The 16,828-nt window shown below is 33.7% G+C and overlaps 1 pseudogene; it reads right to left on the reverse strand.

Moving 5' to 3' along the window:
- Positions 1-13,278: 13,278 nt before the first annotated feature.
- Positions 13,279-16,828, reverse strand: part of LOC140880727 (G patch domain-containing protein TGH-like) — a 40,909-nt pseudogene continuing 37,359 nt past the window's right edge.

Here is a 16,828-nt window from a genome sequence, read left to right on the forward strand (position 1 = left end):
TCATTCACATTTTTTCCAACAATCCCCCACATGAATGAATTTTACGCACTTTAGCATTCTCACTCGAAATGTTTTATGAGTTATTGTTACATCAGGATAGGTAGCTTGTGGCTTTAAACCTACCTTAGTAATATACTATAGGATTTACTAGTTGCATAGTGACGCGATGTCTTGAACTAGTCAACCGTTTATGTAAATCAAGTCAATAGTATTTACATAACAATACTCTAACATATTTTGTTCTCACGTTGTATCCATTTTGGTCCTGGACCATATCTTAGATTCATAAGCGTTTCAATCAAAGCGACCAATACTTTGCACTTATATAGTTGATCTCCTATCAAGAGTATCCCGCGTTACTCTACCTTATAGGTATAGGAATCATTAAAAGAAAACTTAACCTCACTACATGTTGCAGGTCATTTCTACTTGGATGTTCTAGGAATGAGTGAGTAAGATTCCAAGTACTCAAACTAATATTTATAACTTAGTTGTCCCATTGAACCAAGGTTTTGGGATCTCCAATTCTCAAAGTTGGGTTACCGCTATAAATATTTTATTTTGTGGATTTTAAGCGCATTCTTCTGAGTAGTTTGTACATTTGATCTCTATTTATACTCTTTGTAAGCGGATCCGCAAGGTTTTCCTTTGACTTTACATAGTCAACAGAAATAACCCCATTCGAGAACAATTGTCTTATGGTATTGCGTCTCCGACGAATATGTCGAGATTTACCATTGTACATACTAGCTACTTTGTGCTCTTCCGATTGCTGACTGACTATCACAATGAATTGTAATGGAAGACACCGGTTTATTCCAAAAAGGAATATTTTCTTAAAAGTTCCGAAGTCATTCGGATTCTTCTCCAGCTTTATCTAAAGCAAACTTGGATTTCATAGTCGACCGAGCTATGCATGTTTGTTTAGAAGATCTCCATTACACCCCTCCTCCACCGATTGTGAACACATATCCACTAGTAGACTTGGAGTTTTTTGTGTCAGAAATCCAATTTTCATCACAAAATCCTTCTAGGACCACATGATATTTTGTATACATTATTCCATAACTTGAAGTGTATTTCAAATATCCAAGCACTCTCATTAATGCTTTCCAATTATCCTCACTTGGATTACTTGTAAATCGACTTAGCTTATTTACTGTATATGCAAGATCAGGACGGGTACAGTTAGTTAGGTACATTAAACTTCCTATCACCCTTGCATATTCCACTTGTGAAACATGTTCTCCTCTATTTTTGGCTAAATGTGTATCCAAATCCATAGGTGTTCTAGCCAGAGGATGATTTGTGGCATTAAATCGTTCAAGAACATTTTCTACATAATGAGTTTGTGATAAAATAATTCCATTAGATGTTCTAGAGATTTTAATCCCTATGATAATATCACACAATCCCAAATCCTTCATGTCAAAATGTTGTCTCAACATTTTCTTAGTTTTCACAATCAATTCATGGTTGCTTCCCATAATTGACATGTCATCTACATAAAGACAAACAATTACATATGCATTTGTTGTACCTTTAATATAGATGCATTTGTCACATTCATTGATTTTGAAATCATTTGACAACATTGCAGTGTCAAACTTTTGATGCCACTGTTTAGGTGTTTGTTTGAGTCCATACAACGACCTGACAAGTTTACACACCTTTTGTTCTTTTTCGGGTACAATGAACTCTTCTGGTTGTTTTATATATATTTCTTCTTCCAACTCTCCATTCAAAAATTCGGTTTTGACATCCATTTGGTGAATCTCAATATCATGCAATGCAGCAATGACTATGAGAACACGAATGGATGTTATTCTAGAACCCGGAGAGTAGGTGTCGAAGAAATCATATCCCTCTTTTTGTCTAAAACCTTGAACAACTAAGCGAGCTTTATATTTATCTATAGATTCATCTTCTTTGTATTTCCTTTTAAGGATCCACTTGGATCTCAAAGGTTTACATCTCGGAGGAAGATCAACCAACTCCCAAGTATGATTATGCATGATGAAATCTATTTCATTTTGTATGGCTTCCTTCCAAAAAGAAGCCTTTGGATTTGACAAAGCTTCTTGAAGAGTTCTTGTTTCATTATCTAACATGTAATTTAGAAAATCAGGACCAAAAGGCTTTTCCACTCTAGCACGCTTGCTTCGTCTTGGTTCTTCATTGTTTTGTGGAGTTTCAATTGTATTTTTATAAGTTCTGTTAGAACCTAATGGGGGGGGATTTAGGTTCTATTGGCAACTTTAGCAATTTAAAGCGATTATGCAAATACGCAAGCGGAAGACTTAAAGCAATCAAAAATAAATGCGATAAATAAATGCGTAAAGTAAATAAAGCAATAAATGAGATAGGATATGTTTATCGAAGTTCGACGATAAATCGTCTACGTCTCCCCTTCTTGGTTAAGATCGATTAACCAAGGATCCACTAGCACTTCAACGTCTTGGCCTTGATGGCTCCAAGGATAGCCGTACAATTCAACACGATCACCGCATCGATACAACTCGAACACTTGGCCTTAAGGGCTCCAAGTATAGCCTCAACAATCACACAACACACTTGGCTTCACACTCAAGTGTTTACAACGATAGCACAACACACTTGGCTTCACACTCAAGTGTTTACAATAATAGCACAACCAACTCACAAACTATTTTTACAAATACTCTCAAAGGAGAGAAGAGATGAGTTGGGATAGAGAGAAGATTGCTTGCAAAGGAGAGAAGAGATGAGTTGGGATATCTCCAAATGACCTTGGAAAGCCTCTATTTATAGTTGGAAATGATTTGAATCTTATTTTGGTGCATGAAGAGTGTGTTGGGAAGTCAAGGAGTAGACAAAAAGTATCGGCGCCGCTGCCTGCTTCCACCCAGCACTGAGCGAATTTTGTGGAAAAATCATATCTCACAATATAACTGTTGGATTGATCTGAAATTTTTACTGAAGCTTTAAAACATCATAAGATTTATTCTGCACGGTGGAGATTGGATTTGAACGATTCAAACATGTCCAGTAATTTTCGTAAGTCACTTCATCATATTTTTACTTCTTGTTCTACGCGACACATTGGAAAAATTCATATCTCATAATCCATCCGTTGGATTGACCTGAAATTTAGAAAAAATCTGTATAACTTCCTAAGCTTGAATATGATTGGTGGAGATTTGATTTAGATGTCTCAACCATTCCCATTTATTTTCTGAAGTTGAATCTTTATGGTTTCGTTCCTTGCAGAATTAGGTTTCAGCATATTTGAAAAAAATCATATCTCTCAATATGGCCATTGGATTGCTCTCAAATTTGAACAGCCGGTTTAACACATCTTTATCAAAATTATGACTGGTGGAGATCTGATTTGGAGTCATAGAAAAGTTCCAGCAATTTTCGGAATTTGCTGCTTCATACTTTTGGCTTCTTCTTGTCCTTTTATTCATATCCTCATAACAATGTTTCATGGCATCCACATAACATTGTGTCCATTATATGAGCAATATGAGACTTCATAAATACATTAATAGCTTCAAAATAACTTCCAATAATTTATTTGTCAATAAATATAATCTGCAAAATCTCACTTTAAATGGTTAGTAACAATTAACCGAGTTTTGTAATCATCAAAACATAATGTTATGAGACTTGTTAATGCATTAAAAACATTAATCTCATAACACAAGATTTGTATGCGTTTAAGGCGTAACAAGTTCGCTTGTTCAAACTTATTTCTTTCCTTTCTTTACAAGAAAATATATCTTCAAAGAATACAACGCTCCTTGATTCCATGATTGTGCCTTTCTTTACATAAGAAATTGTTGACTTATACACTAAGAATCGATATGTGCTACTATTGTATGCATACCCAATAAATATGCAGTCAACCGTTTTAGCCCAATTTTTATTTGTTTTGGCTTAGGGACTTCTACTTTAGCCAAACACCCCCACACTTTGAGGTATTTGTAAGAAGGTTTACGACATTTCTACTGTTCATATGGTGTTTCATCTCTCCCTTTGACTGGTATATTATTTAGAATGTGAGTTGCTGAGAGAATCGCTTCACCCCACATATTTTGAGGTAAGCAAGAATTTATTAGCAACGCGTTCATCATTTCATTTAATGTTCGATCTTTTCGTTCTGCAATGCCATTAGATTGAGGTGAGTAAAGGGCTGTCGTTTGATGAATGATGCCCAAAGTTGAGCGAAATCCTTCAAAAGGAGCCACATATTCTCCACCTCGATCACTTCTAATCATTTTAATCTTTGAACTTCGTTGATTTTCAATCTCAGTCTTATATTTTTTGAAAGCTTCGATTGCTTCATCTTTGATTTTCAATAAATAAATATAACAAAATCTGGTGCAGTCATCAATGAATGTTATAAAATACTTGTTTCCACCTCGAGTTTGTACCATTTTTAAATCACATACATCAGTATGTATTAATTCAAGTGGTGTAGTACTTCTCGTGACAGAATGAAATGGAGCTCTGGCCATTTTTGTTTCAACACAAATTTCACACTTGTTTTGTGGATTTATTTTAAACGTAAGTATTAAATTTAAATTTTTAAGTCTTTGCAACGTGTTGAAGTTAACATGTCCCAATCGTTCATGCCATAAATCATAACTTTCAGTCAAGTAAGCAGAACAAACAATTTTATTCTTTGCCTCAGGGCGGGTAACATTCATTACATTGAAATTGAATATACCACTATCTTGGTACCCTTTACCAACAAATACACCAGATTTGGTTAATACAAACTTATCAGATTCAAATACCAATCTAAACCCTGCCTTGCTCAAAAGAGATCCTGAAACTAAATTTTTACGAATGTCTGGCACATGTAGAACATTCTTGAGAGTCATCTCTTTGCCCGACGTCATTTTCAGCACTACATTACCAACTCCAACGACATCCGAAGTTGCAGAGTTTTCATAAACATCTTTCTATCTCCAACGGTGGCGTAGGTGGAATACAAATATCTTGTTGCACAAATGTGGCTCGTAGAGCCAGTATCGATCCACCATCCACTTGGATCATCCACCAAGTTGGTCTCCAAAATAACAACACTTAAATCAATTTCAGAAATATCTAAAGGTACATACATTTGTTCAACCATGTTTGATTGCTTTTGTTTTTGATTTTTATTGTTTTTCTTCGGAATTCGGCAATCTCGAGCCATGTGATTTGGTTTGCCATAGTTGTAGCAACTTTCGTGGAATTTCTTTGTTTTCCCCTTTTTCTTTCCATCATGGGGGCGCTTCCTCTTGTGATTCATACTCGATTCCGCCAGATTTGCTTTGGCCTCAGTTTTCATCATCTTTTTATGTGACTTGGCCTCGGTGTTTTTGTTTTCCTCCTCAATGTGAAGTCTCACGATCAGATCTTCAAGTTTTAACTCCTTACGTTTGTCCTTAAGGTAGTTCTTGAAGTCCTTCCATTGCGGTGACAACTTCTCAATGATAGAAGTGACTTGGAATGGTTCATTGATTTCTATCCCTTCGGCCAATAAGTCATGCAAGATAATCTATATTTCTTGCACTTGACTCATCACTGTTTTTGTGTCTATAATCTTGAAGTCCAGAAATTTTCCAACCACAAACTTTTTTATGCCTGCATCTTCAGTTTTGTATTTGTTTTCCAAGGAATCCAAAAGTTCCTTGGCTGTCTTGACAGAGGATTAAACACTGTAGAGAGTGCCATCAAGGTCATTCAGGATATAGTTTCTACAGGAAATATATGTGGTTACATGCATCAACCGCAGTCCTTATTTGTGTGTCAGAATTGCCTTCAACGACGACGGGGGGATCCTCCTTGAGAAATCTAGATAGATTCAGTGTGGTATGATAGAACAGCATTTTCTGCTACCAACGTTTGAAGTCGGCACCAGAAAAATTTGGTGGCTTTTCTCCATGAACGGGGGCTGAAGCAAGTGGAGTAAACAAGATGGTAGACATCTTCAGAATTCGAGAAACAAGTTCCAACAAAATTTCATCTTGCGATTGTTATGGAGATGTATTCCGAATTCTGAACCAAGAGGAACAACACAACAACAATGATAATGAGTTAGCCGAGGCGAGATATTCTCTTTATCTGCAAGACGAAATTGCTCATTACAAGTGATAAACATTAGTGGTAATAATCTCTAAGATACAACGACTACTGAACAAGGTATAGCAGCACAACAAATATCTCGAACTTCAACGAACGAAAATAGGCATAACTTTCTTTTGAGAGAGTGGGGAAAATATGCAGAGAATCAGAAATCTAATATTTCTTTGTTATCGGATATCTCCGTTATATTTTCTGCGTTATAATCAGTCATATATATAGACTGAAGTCCAAAGAACATGTCTTATGGCATAAGGATGCAACCCATGACAGAAGAAGCCCAAAAAGAGACGTGTCTTTTTGGAAAGCAGACGGCGTGCTCGAGCGGTAAGTTTTCACCGCTCGAGCGGAAGACGTCCAGCCAGGAAATCCTCTGGATGCTCGCTCGAGCGGTTATTTGTGTCGCTCGAGCGGCCAAAAAGAATAATAGGATCATAATACCCCACCGCACCGCATCGCTCCGAGCAAAGCCGGCCTGCCGGCCGCGCGCGCATGTGTGTTTGTTGCATCGACTAGCGTCTTGTTCCTTTACAAAACATCCGGTGCCCTAAATACCCAATCCCATAATCCAAAGTTGGATTATTTAAGAAGAGAAACACATTGGAAATCTTCCAATGTGGGACAAGTTTTCTCCTCAATTCATTCACAATTTTTCCAACATGAATAACACTATCATTGTGCTTAGCTCGGGTTCGGTTTTTCATCTTGCAAGGATGAGTGGTTTTTTTTATGCATGTAGATCTCGATCGAGGAAATTTTTATGCTTTTGGATTGCTGTGAATAATAGTGTATGTAATATTTTAGTGAGGAACCAACCCAACATATTGAGAATTACTTGCTTGATTGCTCGATTTATCTTTATCAACATTTCAGTCACACGAGACAATCTATGTTTCTGGAAAATTGTCAAAATGATCAAGATATTTGAGATATTTTGATGCACGCTATAAATTGACTAACTGAATTAGCGGGATTTGGGTGGTCAACCAAATCAAAAAAGTCCGAAACTCGAATGATCTCCTGCTCCAATGGTTCACCTAACAGATTCCAAATATTTGATCTCTTTGATCGGGCATGCCACCTGTTTCACGAACAGACGTTAGAGGCACTGAGATCACCTGGCGAAAGCCTTCCGATGCTCAAGTCAGTTATCACCTCTTGAAATAAACAAAGGTAGAGAGCTTTTGAGAATTAAAAAGTAAAGGGACCCGACCCGGATCACCTACTAATTAACTTATTAAGCATGCAGTTATACATAAAACCTAAAACAGTAATCAAGCAACGGAAAGATAACGAGTTTACAACCCAAACCAGAAGTATACAACCGGTAACTAAAACCCAAAATGAAATAGCATTATACAACCAAATCGAAAATCAGTATCAACACCAATGAAAACAAACCCTGAAACAGAATAATGCCACGCTGCAACCACTGGTACAACTCTCAGCCCTGCCTCAAACAAATAGACTCGTCCAATCTAAGCCTTTTTTTCCCGTCGAAAGGGATGTCCAAAAAAACACAATAACATGTACGTGAGGGAATTACGCTCACAACGTAAGGACGAGTATGCAAACCTACTATGATGCATGCAAATGACGGGGTACTGGTCAACGTTTTAGTCCTGATCAGTCTAGGCACCAATGAGTACTATATAGTACCATCTAGGATCAACTCCGCTGGGTACATCCACACACTCGCCGAGGATCACCGTAGCGTCAGTCTCCGTCATCACGGCATCTCCCGGTGTTCGATAATATAATAAGAACGTAGGGTTGAGCGACTCTTCTCAAATGGCTATCTCAAAGGAGATTCGGTTCAACATGAATATGCACATGAAACATAATATACAAAGAAATAAAAAAATTGAGCATGACACATAAAATGCAACGTATAAGCATGCATACTCGCTGACAATCACAGTCAGTACTTACGTACCTCTCTAAGGCAGTCCTAGTAGTACCAATCTAGGGTCAAAGCCTACAAGCCAGTAATTATCATATCACTAAAACTATTCTAAAGCCTTAACTAAGCTAATAGATAATCTCTATTACTACTAGGGATCTCGGACTATATATGCGTCCGTCGTCAGCCATTTGCTGTCGAAGGTCCCAACTCCTGAGCACCGTTCCGCAGCCCTTCTGGAAGCGACTTGCTACTACCCGACCCTCGATAATATGGTTGGAAACGCCCAAGAAACACCAAGATATAGAGTAGAAGTTGTGTGAATAAGCAAGAATTTTGAATCTCGGATGACTTATGCTTCCGAACTGCACATGATGTCCACGTGCCAAACTTCTTTGATCGGAAGCTTTGATCTCATGCATGTGATTGCGTGTCCAAACGCTGGTGACACGTCACTTAGCGTGCATGGCCTAACCTTCGGAAGTTCCAATCTCTAGTTCGGAAGATCCAAACTGACCATCTGCTTCCGATTTTTGCATCTCTAGTTAAGTATATATTTTCGAACCCTCTTCCGAAATTCCGAACTCATCGGTGGTTCTGAAGGTCGTACTCCTTATTTCTGATCTAATTAAAAATCTGGCTAATTAGGATTATGATTCTTTAATCATGTTTTACCATTTAATCTCGTAAAACGGGGTGCGAGTTACTAAAAAAAGTCACTTCCTTCAAAATAGGGAGAATTCAAGGTATTTATAGATGAATTTTAATAGACTAAAAAGACAACTAAGATGGTGTTTGGATAAGTTTATATATATTATATATATCTTCCCATCAGAGAAAAGAGGATTCCATCTTTTTTTTTGTCAAAATTTTCCTTATGTGATGTAGATATTATACATGTGTTCTTTCTTTTGTTTTTTTTTATTTCGACATTTCAAATTGCAATTTAGTCGCTTGATAATTTTTACAACTATGATATTACTCTTAATAGAATATAAATCAAATTAATTAAAAAATATTGTTCAAACACGTAATGCATGTGTCGATACACTAGTTAAAAATAGTTTATAAGCTCCTAGAGCTTAAAAGTTGTTCTAAGAGCTTATTGTATATAAAGAATCTGTTCATCATACAAAAGAGGACAACATATTTTTTTTTTGTTCAAAATTTCCCTTATGTGATATAAATATTATACATCTGTTCTTTCTTTTATTTTCTTTTGTTTTTTTTTATTTTGACATTTAAAATTGCAATTTAGTTGCTCGATAATTTTTAAAATTGTGATATTTCTCCTATTAGAATATAAATCAAATTAATTAAAAATATTGTTTAAGAACGCAACGCGTGCGTCGATACACTAGTTAAAAATAGCTTGTAAGTTTCTAGATTTTAAAAGTTGTTTTAAGAGCTTATAACCTGTCATGACTTATTTTAAAAATAAGTTGTTAAAGCATTTGGATAAATTTATTTTAAACAATTAAAAGATGTTGATAGGTTTGTTATTATAAGATTTTTTGTTGTCAAAATACCAAAGATGATAATGCTATGAAGATAATGTAACGAGTTACACATATACGAAAAATAGTTTTAGAATTAACTTATATTAAAAAAATAAAATTATTTTATATTTTAATTTAGAAAAAAAATATGTTATTTTGAATTTTTTTAAAATAATTTGTAATATTTAATGGGTGGAGAATATGATGGAGATTTATGTAGATATACAATGATATTTTGGAGATATAAAATGTTAAAATAAGATATTTTTTATAAAAATGAAAGTCACTCTTACTTTTTTAAAAACAGCTTATAGTTAAGTTGTATGAGTTGCTTGGAAAAAATTTTATCAAACAAATGTTAACAGCTTATGAGCTCCGAAATAATTTATAAGTTGTTTGTAGAGCTTAATTATAAATTGTTTGTACTTTGTAGAGCTTATAAGCTCAACCAAACACCCTTTAAGCACTAAATATTACCAAATGATACTACAATTGCTAAATATCTTTAATTGAGTTATTTATTTATCAAATTAAAAAAATTAACTATTTTTTAAATTAAAACATGACACCCATTTCAAGATGCTTATATTTATAATAACTAGTAAAAGTCACGTGTGATGCACGTGGGAATACCTTTTGTTGTCGATAAGCGTTGTTAAATAAATTAGTCAAAATGAGAAGATATTAATACACAGTTAATTAATGATTTTCATGGTAATAATATATAGTCTTTGAAAGAAAAAACTATTACATGTCTTAGCGATGAAATCAACATAATTTTCGACATTACAACTAATAAAAATATTTGCAACATTTTCAAACAATGTAACACTTGCAGTTTCAATTTTTGTATCATTTAATGTCATCATTATTCTATATCTACATTAGCAGTTTAGAATAAGATATTATAAATAACTCATGTAAGCTTATAAAAATATTGTTTAATATAGTTTTACCTTGACACATGCAATATTGATATTGAAACTTATGCGATTATTACAGTTCGGGTTTTTCATTGTTTTGTTGATTAATCTTGAGCAATTATGACATGCTTCGTACCATGAATTCGTCTTATTTTCTATCTCATGTATGTATGTCTTGCAGAAATATGATTTATTATTCATTTTCTAATAAGAAATTAAATATTGATTTTGTAATTTCATATCTTATATGTTGATCACTTATTTAGTAACTATTGATTTATGGAACAAAAAAAATATATAGATAATGCATTCTAAACCTTAAATTTAAATTATTGCGTCAAATATTTTTTTCTTTTATATTTTGAACTTTTCTCTTTTTCACGATTTTTTTTTCATGCCATGCGTTTTTTATTCTCTATGAAAGAATCAAATATTGTCATCATCTTTAATAGCAATTCTTGTGATGTTATCTTCATCATTCATTTGCATTTTTATATCGTTATTATTTTATTATTTTGTTAGACGGTCTTTTTTTTATGCTAAAAATATTTACTTGCATGAATAACAATAAATTCATCATTCTCAATTACATTCTAGTATGTTGTCGTCTTCTATACTTGTATGTCAATATCGTTAATGATCAATGTATTTGTTGGACATCTTTTTTTCTTCTTAATTTCTTATTTTTTGAAATCTACTGATCTCTTTTAACTTACAATGTTCTCGTTTTTGAAATTTTTTGATTGAATTTTGAATGTCTTTAATTACAAATGTTAACATTTCATCTTTTATTTCATCACTTTTGTCTATTTTGAGAGTAAATACATATTCTTCTTTATTTTGTGTTTTCAAATATTTGTGTTATATTGAAGTGTTGTCGTCCTATATGTAAGGTAGATTTTGTTAATAATTTCTAATCATAATATAGTATTTGTAAGAAAAAATTATTTATATATCTTGATGATGGATCGAATAATATTCAACACTGCAACCAATAAAAATATTTGCAACATTTTCGAACAATATAACTGTTGCAGTTTACAATGATGCCATCAACAACTCTTCACAATTGGATCAATTGAAACTTTTTGATAGAACAAATCGGTAGTTAACCTGGCTGAACTGATTCAGAGGAGCAACTTTCAGCTCTCCATCACAGATTGACCAATTCAGTGATCAAATAAAGGATGCGATGAGTTTTCTGACTCACAAAGTTGAACCAAATACGAAACGGGAAACAGAAAAGGGAGGTGGTGCTGTCAAAACCGGGAAACAGAAAAGAAGAGAGAATAGATAATAACATAATTTTTTCTAAGTTTAAAATGAAAGTAATATTGAAACGATAGATGATAATAAAATGAAAAAAGAAATTATATTTATTTATAAAGTTATTTGCACCAAATACCCCTGTGAATTATTGAAAATATACACTTCTTCCATGTGAAATTTTAATAGGCATCTTCAATCCTGACATTTTATAAAATTAGCACACATGTCCCTTCATATAATTGATTGTTGCGCACGCGCCACTATTGCGACTGGGCAAATATTTTGATTTTTTTTGCACCAAATACTCATGTGAAATATTAAAAATACATATTTGACTCCTTAAGAGATAATTTTTAAATCTATTAAACTCATAATAAACAATTTTAGTAAGATCCAATTATAAAATATTTATCAAACATTTTTTATTTTATTTTTTATTTATTATTCTTAATTAATTTGTTTCTAAAAAAAATATTATTATTTTATCTTGCTATCATTATTTTATTAAACTCACTTCGTGTTTCCAACTTTTCCATTAAATATGCATTCATAAAAAAAGATTTAAATACGTAAAAGTACCAAAATATTGAACTAAAATGATAAGTTGAAGCATATTATTTTTTCGATTTAGGACTATATAGTATTGAACCAAAATCTAAATTTTTGAGAAGATGCATTGCACAATTTATAATAAATAATAAAAAAATAAATGGTTATAAAATTTACTATTAATGCTATATTTAATTGAATAAAATAATATTTTTAATTAAATAAATATGAAAAATATTAGTTATTTTATCTTAGTATTAGTTATACGAAAAATATATTTTAATAGTAAATTTTATCATTCCAATGCATTTTTTTGAAAAATTTATATTTTGATTCAATATTTTGGTACTTTTAGGTATTTAAATCCTTGTTTATGAATTCATGTTTAATGAAGAATTTGAAAACACGAAGTGAGTTTAATAAATAATGATAGCAAGATAAAATAATAATATTTTTTTAAAAAACAAATGAATTAAGAATAATAAATTTAAAATAAAATGAAAAAAATTCGATAAATATTTTATAATTAGATCTTTATAAAAATTATTTATTATGAGTTAAATAAATTTAAAAATTATACTCTCAAAGGATCAAATATGTATTTTTAATATTTCACAGGGGTATTTGATGCAAAAAAAAAAATCAAAATGTTTGCTCAATCGCGTGAGTTGCATGTACGCAAAAATTACTCATATGAAAAGACACGTGTGCTAATTTTATTAAAAAAAATAAGATTAAAAATACTTATTAAAATTTCACATGAAAAAAATTTATATTTTCAATATTTCATAGAGGTATTTGATGAAAATAACTCTTCATTTATAATTGGATAGTTCAAAGGTGTTTCGGAAATTATAAATAAGTTCCACCATTATAACAAAATTAGAAAAAGGATTTTAACTTTAAATATAGGAGAGTTACATGATCTATTGAAATTGGAAACTGGAAATTCGGAGAAAACTACTCCAACTAGAGAATAGGCCAACTCCTATGTTATCTAAGATAAACGAGAGAACGAAAATTAAAAGCGATCGTGAAAATAAATTCTCCAACATAATTGGCATTCCAGTAATATAAATTTACAGAATTTGTAGCAAGCGAATTTATATCAACTCATAATTGCATTTCAATCTCTTAGATATACCCTTTCCATGTTTTAAGTTCAAGCAATTCCCTGGCCTGCTTGTACTGATCAACTGGTCAGGTATGGGGGCAACATGAACAATCCTGCCAGTGGATCCATGGTAGACAATCGTGATCCCATTCTAAGTTCGATTGAGGCTATAGTATGTAAAGCTAGAACTCCAGGCACAACCAATAGATATGAGGCAAATTCAAGCTTACAACTCATTGTTGAATACCTACCGATTTGTTGAGCAAATCTTAAGAGAGTAATTCGGTAGCATACAACCAATGTACGAACAAAGCAGTTTTTCTACTGTATGGCTCGACCGATTTGAAAGTTTACCAGACACTTCTCATTCATTATATTTATGCTTCTTTCTACGATCATCATGCTCTTTTCTAGAACTTCTATGATATTTACCCGGTGAATCATTTCTTCTGTGTTTGTGGTCCTTTGAACGCTTTCGGCTGCCACTCTTGTCCCGAGTTGACCCCTTATTTTTCTTTTTCGAACTAGAGTGATATTGGTCCCGAAAATCACGAGATGTATCAGATTCATCAGTATCTGGACTCTTGCTTCTGCTGTTTCTATGCCTTCGACTACCCCTCGAGTGTTTTCTGCTCTTTTCGTCTTCAGATGAGCTGCTCGGATTATTCTGAGTCCTACCTTGGGAAGAAAAATCTTTAAATCTATTTTCTTTGCTCATATTTCCCAGAAAACGTCCATCTCTATCTTTATTTTCTGTAGTATTTGGATCTGCCACACTTTTAATGGCATTTGGTACATACGAACTAAAATTTTCTGTAGTTGGAAAATAGAAATCCTCATTTTGTTTCAGCGCATTAACAGTTTCCTTCTCAACAGGTCTAGAGCCGGCTTTAGTCACTAATTGAGGTAAATCAGGAGGAACCTCTAAGCCTAGTTCTTTCCCCAATGACTGTAAGAAGTCTCCAGCAATTAAATGGTTCAGAGATGTGCTTGCAGCTTCAGTAATCTTTTTTGTGTCTTCCACTTTATTGGCCATGGTATTTTCCACCTCGTCATCTGAATCATCAGAAAATATTGCCTACAAAAGGATGAATACTGACATTAGAACCCCAATAACATTCAACCAAAATGAGTCATCTGCAAATCAATAAACAAAAAAATATTAAACAGAAGTTCTAAATATACAAGTCAGAATATACCTTATAAAGATCAACGGGCCTCTCAACATTTTCAACTTCCACTTCATTCTCAACTTCCATCTCCTTTGTTTCTCTGTTTCGCATTCCATTGGAATCTTGAGGAACTAAAGACTGTGCTGGTTCTGCGGAAACATGTTCTCCCATGGTCACCGTTTTGATGAAGTCTGGCATGACAATGAGCGTGTCCATTTTGCTCCTCGTACGCGGAGGAGGAGGTGGCTGTGGTTGTCATAAATATCAATGTTCTTAGCACTTTAGCAGGTCCTCGAAAATAAAAATTTGGAGATGACAAAAGCTCTAAAACGCCAAACAAGAGGAGATTATGTACAGTTCTGTACCAGAATCAGATGAAACTAGAAGAGAATCTGAAAAATAGCATTACCGTTCAAACCAGGTACGAGTTCAGTTATAAAGATGGTCATAAACCGAGTTCAACTTATATAAAAATTCTGCATTTCAGGAAAATTATTGATTATTACTAGATTCTAGATCCCTAAAATGGGGTGTACTCTAAAAATTTAAGATTTATTCCTAACCAAAATAATGTTTTTAATAGTTAAATAATCTCTCCATCTTATTCAAAATTACATAGGATTCATCTTGTATAAATTAAGAATACTATTCACTTGTATACTTCATCAGTGGGCAAGAAGTAGAGAATTGGGCTATTCTTTTCCAGTCAGTAGACAAAAGATAAAAGTTTTGTAGCTGATAATCCATAAGTTAAAGGCCAAACTGTTACGGCCTGAGCTTAGGGTGATAATGGGCTGGACCAATTTAGCATTTCTAGAAGGATCCGTGGAAGGAGAATAAAAAGGGGGGAAGCTAATAGCTAAGGTAGAGTAGAATTTTGTTAAAAGTGATATCTAGCTTCGCGAGGGAAGGATTCTTTTGGGATACTTTTATTCTTGGGGCCATTTTCCGTACTAAGGGTTAGGTCAATAGTTTTGAAAAGATCTCATATTCTCATATTATTCTTTTCAATATTTAATCTTCTTGTAGAAACAATTTCTTGAATAAATTATTATTGTTATTTGTTTGGATTTACAACGACTGGTCTGACCTGCCCGGATCCGAAGAAGGGAAGGGAGACATGGCAACAACTAGATGTGAGGCGAAGATCAAATCAATGGAGAAGACGTTGATGACTATATAGGAAAGGGACAAGAAAACACAGGACAAGCTTTAGACCGTGGAGGAGAAATGGAGCCATGCAACAAACTCTGTCATTCTTGATAGAAATGAAATTCTTGGTGGAACGAATCTTCCACGGGGATGGGGTACCTCTGGGAACATGGGTCAGAAGACCCGCAAGACGAGAGGGGAATTCTTTCATCAAAGGTGGATGTTGACAACTGTGAATTTGGCAAAGGCAATGTTTTCAGATATTCTAAGAGCATTTGAAATTTGTTACACCTTCAAACCATGTGGTGCTAGATACAAAGTGAATTAAACGTGAATTTGAGCCCCTGATGGCGGCGTGTTAACACAAGTTCCATACCAAGACAGAAGGTATTCCTTCTACATATATGACTCTTTGGCGGCAAATTAAAGCAAACACGTAAGTGTGATAGCCGGCGAAGGACTCACCATTCGCAGTTACACCCTCTACAGGATATAGACTAGGAATACTCATGTTAATCACATATTAGACAGCGAACATTCAATAGTAAACGTATTATGTTTTTTGGTTCAGTTTTGTTTCTGAGTTCTTTGTATGTTTTTTCTCAAATTAAGGTACAGGTGGTTGATATTTGTACTTGTACAGTTGACAAACACCCCCTTTTCCCTGAAAATGCCGAGTATTTCAGGTGAGCATTTAGGAGAACCGGTATAGACGGGGGAGCTTGGTTAGTGAGGATTTGGGAACTCAAAAGTCAGGCATGACTTAAAAATTTTGACAATTTCTAAGTCTAAGACAATTTTATGTTTTGTCATCCAATGTAAAGCGTTTCTATTTAGATTCCCATTTGTGTTCACGTGCATTGTCTGAGCCAACCTCTAGATAGAGAGAATTCATATTTTTGATAAAGTTTATTTTGCTTCGTTCATCTAACCTCGTCTGTTCCAGAGAAACTTAAATTGACACTCTCAACTTTTGACAAAATTAGAAATGAGAAATCCCATTGTCACAGCTTGCAAGTAAAAAAGATTTGAAGATAACAGCCTTATGATCTAACAACCATCATGAAGGGTGACTCATCTCCCTTCCATTTTGGGTTCCTATCAGGCAGTGGCATCTGTTGCAAACACAA

The sequence above is a fragment of the Henckelia pumila genome, chromosome 1, assembly GCF_033568475.1.
Source record: "Henckelia pumila isolate YLH828 chromosome 1, ASM3356847v2, whole genome shotgun sequence".
Classification (NCBI taxonomy): domain Eukaryota; kingdom Viridiplantae; phylum Streptophyta; class Magnoliopsida; order Lamiales; family Gesneriaceae; genus Henckelia; species Henckelia pumila.